Source organism: Corylus avellana, chromosome ca5 (assembly GCF_901000735.1).
Source record: "Corylus avellana chromosome ca5, CavTom2PMs-1.0".
NCBI lineage: Eukaryota > Viridiplantae > Streptophyta > Magnoliopsida > Fagales > Betulaceae > Corylus > Corylus avellana.
In genome coordinates this window covers 21,652,777-21,658,788 of record NC_081545.1, presented here as the reverse complement: position 1 = coordinate 21,658,788, position 6,012 = coordinate 21,652,777, and the positions used below count along the sequence as shown (strand labels likewise).

At 36.0% G+C, this 6,012-nt stretch overlaps 1 non-coding gene across 1 annotated transcript; it reads right to left on the bottom strand.

Annotated features, from left to right (window-relative positions):
* Positions 1-4,874: 4,874 nt before the first annotated feature.
* On the bottom strand, positions 4,875-4,981 carry LOC132183470 (small nucleolar RNA R71). The gene has a single exon (XR_009440434.1). It is a non-coding gene; the product is annotated as a small nucleolar RNA R71 (small nucleolar RNA).
* Positions 4,982-6,012: the final 1,031 nt, after the last annotated feature.

Sequence of the window (6,012 nt, the reverse complement as noted above, 5' to 3'; positions counted from 1 at the left end):
AACATAAAAATTAAACAAAAATAAACAGAAACATAAAACAAACAAAATTAAAAACTAAACAAAACAGAGAAAAATAAATAAATAAATAAATAAAAGAAACTAAATTAAACAAAAGGAAAAAATTTCTAAACATAATTTAATACAATCCCCGGCAACGGCGCCAAAAACTTGTTGTGCCAAATACTACCTAAATTAGTAGATAATATTTAGTACATTTTACTCGCAAGTGCATAAGATCAAACGATAGTATAGTGCAGCAAGTACGAGATCGATCCCACAAGGATTGCTGAATTATGTTTAGAAGTAGTTTTCTATTTAATTAAAAGATAAAATTCAATTGTCATGATTGAATTTAAAATAAAGATATAAAATAAAAGATAAACTAAAACTAAAAAGGATTAGGGTTTTGATATCCACCACTAATCAGACTAATTAAGATAACAATATGCCAATGTGCCGATCATACCGGTATATTTAATGTTTGCCAACCTAAGGGCATGTGTGTATACTCCTTAAGCTATAGATTTCTCTAAGCAACGAATTAGGAATGAGTGTATACTCTAATTCTTTGCTTTCTTAAAGGATTTAGCATGGGTGTATACTAAGTTGTTTTTTAAGAAAGCATAAATCTGTGGAAATCGACAAACACATGAGTCCTAGGGCATGGGTGTATACTCCCGGTTCCCCATGTTGATTAACCCAAGAACCCGATGTGAATTTCTTTTGTTACACTTATTAAACCTAGGACTCAGTCATCCAAATTGATTTAATTAACTAATCCATACCATATGCATATGTTGATCAGGCAAACACATATGAGGAATTCAAGAAAACAGGAATTAATCAAGTTAAATACACCAAAATATAATTGTAGCAATGACCCCAATATTGAAATCCTAAATAGACATGACTAGGGCTTCAATCTAGCCCCAATTAAAATATAAACTACATTACAAAATAAAAGGTGGAAGAGAAGAAAAACCCAAACTCCTCTTGATCTAGCCTTCAGTTCCTTTCCAGAACTTGTGCCTCTTTCTCCACACCTATTCCTAGAAGCTAAAGGGTCTATTTATAGGCTTAAAGGAATCCTAGAATCCCAAGTAAACCTAAAAACCCTAATACAATCGTAGGTTTAAGTCCTTGTACAACAAGGACAAGAAAAGCCCTTGGAAGGAAAAGGAGAGTCTGGCTGCCTCTGATGTGTCTCTAGCGCACGGGTGCGCTCGATCGCACATCTGCGATTGAGATTCTTCTGGTGTGTGCACGATAGAACATGGCTGAACTCGCTGCTTATCTTCTCTAGTAGTGCGCTCTAGCGTAGGTCCCCTGCGATTGATCGCACTGCCAAGAACTCTAACTTTTCCCAAATTCTCTCTTTGAGCCCAAATTTTCCAGATTTACTTCATTTTCTTCCAAAAGCCTACAAAAACATGGAAAACACATAAAGGAACTAAAATAGCAAAAATTAACCATACCAAAGAATTAACACACATAAGTTTAAGGGCTAAAATATGAATATTTTGGCACTTAACACACCCTCAAACTTACATATTGCTAGTCCCTTAGCAATACGATACTAAAAACTAAATGGAAAAACAGAAAATGAAAAGATAAATCCATCTTTCGTGGGATGTACGATTGCATTTAGCATATGCAACAAGCCTTTTAAACCCCTAGGAACTCCCTAGAGGACGAGTGAAGTCTCGTGAGGGTTTTCCAGGAATGTTACCCACAAACATCATGCAAAAATTCATGTTATCTAAAAATTAAGATATCACTCAAAACTGTGATTTTCATTCATTAACAAGCTTAAAAAGATAAACTCCATCTTCACAATGAATTGAAATTTTAAAATTTAATCACTTACAAAAGACATGCTAAGGCATCACAAGTTCGAAAACAGTGTAATGTGAACTAGCACATAAATATGAAGCTTCTAATTATTTCCAATGTGCAATGTCTTAATATCTCAAAGTTCACTGAAATCCCTATTAGAATGAACAATAATGGCATATAAATATTTTTTTTTTCTTTTTCTTTTTTCTAAGAAGCTAAGAGGTCTATTTATAGGCCTAGGAAAACCCTAGAGCCTTTAGGAAACCTAATAAAATCGGATGATAGTCTCCTAGTCCAATTAGGACTTCTAAAAACTAGGTTAACTTGGAGTGGAAGTCTTTCTGCACATGGGTTGTGCGAGTGCGCTCGATCGCAGGAGTGTTGCTCTCGAACACCAGCCTGCGCTCAATCCTAGCTCTTATGTGCTCGAGTGCTAATGCGCTTGAGCCTAGGTGTAGTGTGCTCGATCGTACTGTGCTTGGTTGCTTGCTTGATCCAAAACTTCGAGCTTTTCCCAAATTTGGTCTTTTATGCCTGAAACTTCCAAAAACGCTTCCTTTTCCTTCAAACACCTAAAAACAGACAAAAACACAAAAAGGAAGTAAAACAACACAAATAGCTCAACTAAAAGATTAACATACATAAATTAAGGGGCTAAAATATGTATATTTTAACACTAATCAGAACTTCAATTACTCAGTCCAACACTAACAGAAAAATCAATGAATACATCTACTACCTCATACCTAGGAGAGGTCGAATCTACATGTAAGTAATTATAACTTATATGTTTGCTTTAGATCTAAACATGTTAATCGTGATGTCAAAAGGTCTTAAGGGATCGTTTTTATTTTGAAACGTAAAAAGCAAATTTTTGAAGTTTACTTTCACAAACAAACGCATAGATCCCAACACCTTTCCACTACAACATTATGTTTGGCCACGCTCGATCAACGGTCCTCTTTGCTCCAAATAGACCACTATAGCCTGATAAGTGCTAAAATATACATATTTTAGCCTCTTAATTTATGTGTGTTAATCCTTTAGTTGTGCTATTTTATGTTGTTTTACATCCTTTTTGTGTTTTTGTTTGTTTTTAGATGTTTGAAGGAAAAGGAAGCATTTTTGAAAGTTTAGAGCATAAAGGACCAAATTTGGGAAAAGTTAGAGTTCGAATCGAGTGCACCATACCTAGGTTCGAGAGCAACAGAGGACGATCGAGCGCAAGTTGTGATCGAGTGCAAGGCACGGCGATCGAGCGCATTCGGGTGACCTAGATGCGGAAAGACTTATTTTCCACTTAAAATTAGGTTTTCCCAACCTTAATTGGACTAGGGTTTTGTTGTCCAATTTTATTAGGTTTTCTAGGGTTTCTATGTTTTTCAAAGGCCTATAAATAGACCTCTAGCCTCTAGGCCTCTTAGAAAATAGACAATTTCCAAAGAGGAGAATTTGGAGGCTACTTCAAGAAGCATTTTCCAGTTTCTTCTTTCCCTTTTATGTTAGTTTTAGTTTTATTATGTGTAACTAAACTCTTTGTTAGGGTTAGATTGAAGCCCTAATCATGTTTTTTTAATTTAATATTAATGCCGTTGTTTCAATCATTGTGGTTTAATTTAATTGATAATGTCTATGTGATTGAATTCCTCAAATTTTATGGTATGGATTTTGTAAATTAAGTCACTTTCGATGACCGAAACTTAGGCTTAATAAAGTGACAAAAGGACCTTACCATGGGTTCTTGGTTTAATCAACATGGGAATTAGGAGTAGATACCATGCCCTAGGACTCATGTATTTGTTGATCTACATAGAATTATGTTTCCCTAAAGAACAACTTAGTAGATACCATGCTAAATCCTTTAGGGAAGAAACGAATTAGAGTAGATACCATGCCTAATTCATTGCTTAGGGAGATCAATAGCTTATGGTGTAGATACCATGCCCTTAGGTTGATAAACATTAAATATACCATATGATTGGAACATTGGCCTAATATCATCTTAATTAGTATGATTTGTGGTGGATATCAAAACCCTAATTTTTTCATTATCTTTATCTATTTTCAACATTGCAAATCTGTGTCAATTTAGCAATTTAATTTGGGAAAATCAATTCTAAATAAAAACAACAATCCTCGTGGGAATGATCTCATATATGCACTCTATACTTACGTTTTGATCTCGTGCACTTGCAAGTAAACCGTACCAAGTATTTGCCTATTAATTTAGGTGGGTATTTTGCACAACACATTTTTGGCACCGTTGTCGGGGATTGTTTAATTTTATTTAGAGTTATTTTCCTTTAAAGTTTAATTTTAATTTAATTTTAATTTTAATTTGTTTCTTGCTCTCTGTTTTCAAGTCTGGTTCTGTGTTGCAGTAGGCACCAGCGCACAACAAGTACTCATTCCAAAGGCAGTGAACGCATCACTGTGATCGAGCACAAGAACCCAGCGCTCGAGCGCAGTTCTGGTAGCAGCACCGAAGCTACTGTAAAATAACAAAAAACTAATTTTCTTTTTAAATTGCTATCATGCAGGGTTTGCGGTCTCAAAATTTAGCCATCATTCCATACGATCCAGAAATTGAACGAAGCATCCGACGAATTCAAAGAGGCAACCCCCGAGCGGAAGAAGAATTCAAGATCAAAGAAAGAATGGAAGAAAATCCACCAATGCGTATGCCCATGAAAAATGCCTTTATGCCACAGAATCTCAATCAACCATCATGCATTGACTTCCAGCCGATTGGACAGAGCAAGTTTGACTTATCTTCACATCTGCTCAAATTGATTCCACACTATAGAGGCACACCTTCTGAGAATCCATACTTGCACATTTGGGACTTCTTTGATCTCTGCAAAACTCAGAATGTCTAGGGTTTAACCATAGAAGGAATCAGGTTAATTCTTTTCCTTTTTTCCTTGAAAGATAATGCTAAACTCTGGTGGAATTTGTTGACTGCAGGATCAATCCATAACTGGGAAGAGATGGCCACAAAGTTCTTGAAGAAATTTTTCCCAGCCCAAATGACAATGAAATTGAGAAGGGAGATTCAAACCTTCAAACAAAAAGATGGAGACCTATACTTTGAAGCATGGGAACACTTCAATAAGCTACTTCTCAATTGTCCACATCATAACTTATCTCAAGACGATCAGGTACAAGCTTTCTATGAAGGTTTAAGTAATGTCAATAAAGGTCTTGTAGATTTAGCTTGTAGTGGCATGTTGATGGAGAAGAATAGTGAAGAAGCTATGGAACTCTTCGAGACTATAAGTGAGAACTCTCAACAATTCTCACCTAGAGGGAGGCAAAAACTAAGAGGTAAGAGCATGCATGAAGAAGGCAAAAATAGTGGAGTTCAAACTCAAATGGCCACCATAGAAAGGAAGGTGGACATTCTAGTAGAAGCCATGACGAGTCATCACACCCAACCTATTCAACATATTGCACAAATCAAGGTATGTGCTATATGTTCTCTCTGTGACCACACCAGTGAGACATGTTCCATGTTTGAAATTGTAGATCAGGAGTCCAAAAGGAATGAAATTGAAGAGGCCATGATTCAGTTTTTGTCCATGCAACATTAGACTGATGCTCAGACAAGTCAGACCATTCAAACACTGGAAGTAACAGCCAGTCAAGCCATCCAAAGATTGAAGGATCAAGTATAGAACCTGGCTAAAGAACTACGTGGAGAAAAGAGGGATGACTACCCAGCTCAAACTATATCAGGAAGTCAATAGGAACTCAAGGTTGTGACAACTCTCAAAAGTGGCAAGAGTGTGGACAACAAGGTGGGACAAAAAGATAGAGTACAAGAGCCTTCAATTGACGCTTTAGCCTCCAGGGTAAGTGAAAAGAAGAAGGGAATGCACAACCTTTCCCTTAGAGGTTAGTAAAACCAAAGAAAGAAAAACAACTTCTGGATATCTTTGAAACTTTAAGAAATGTCAAAATAAACATTCTTTTAGTAGATGCAATTTAGCAAATTCCTGCTTATGCTAAATTTTTAAAGAATTGTTGTACTCATAAAAGGAAGTTTCAGGATCATGAGAACATGTTTCTAATAGAAGAATTAAGTGTAGTATTGTTGAGAAAGTTGCCGCCCAAGTTGAAAGATCCGGGTAGTTTCACTATCCCTTGCAAGATAGGTGACCTGTTGTTTGAGCA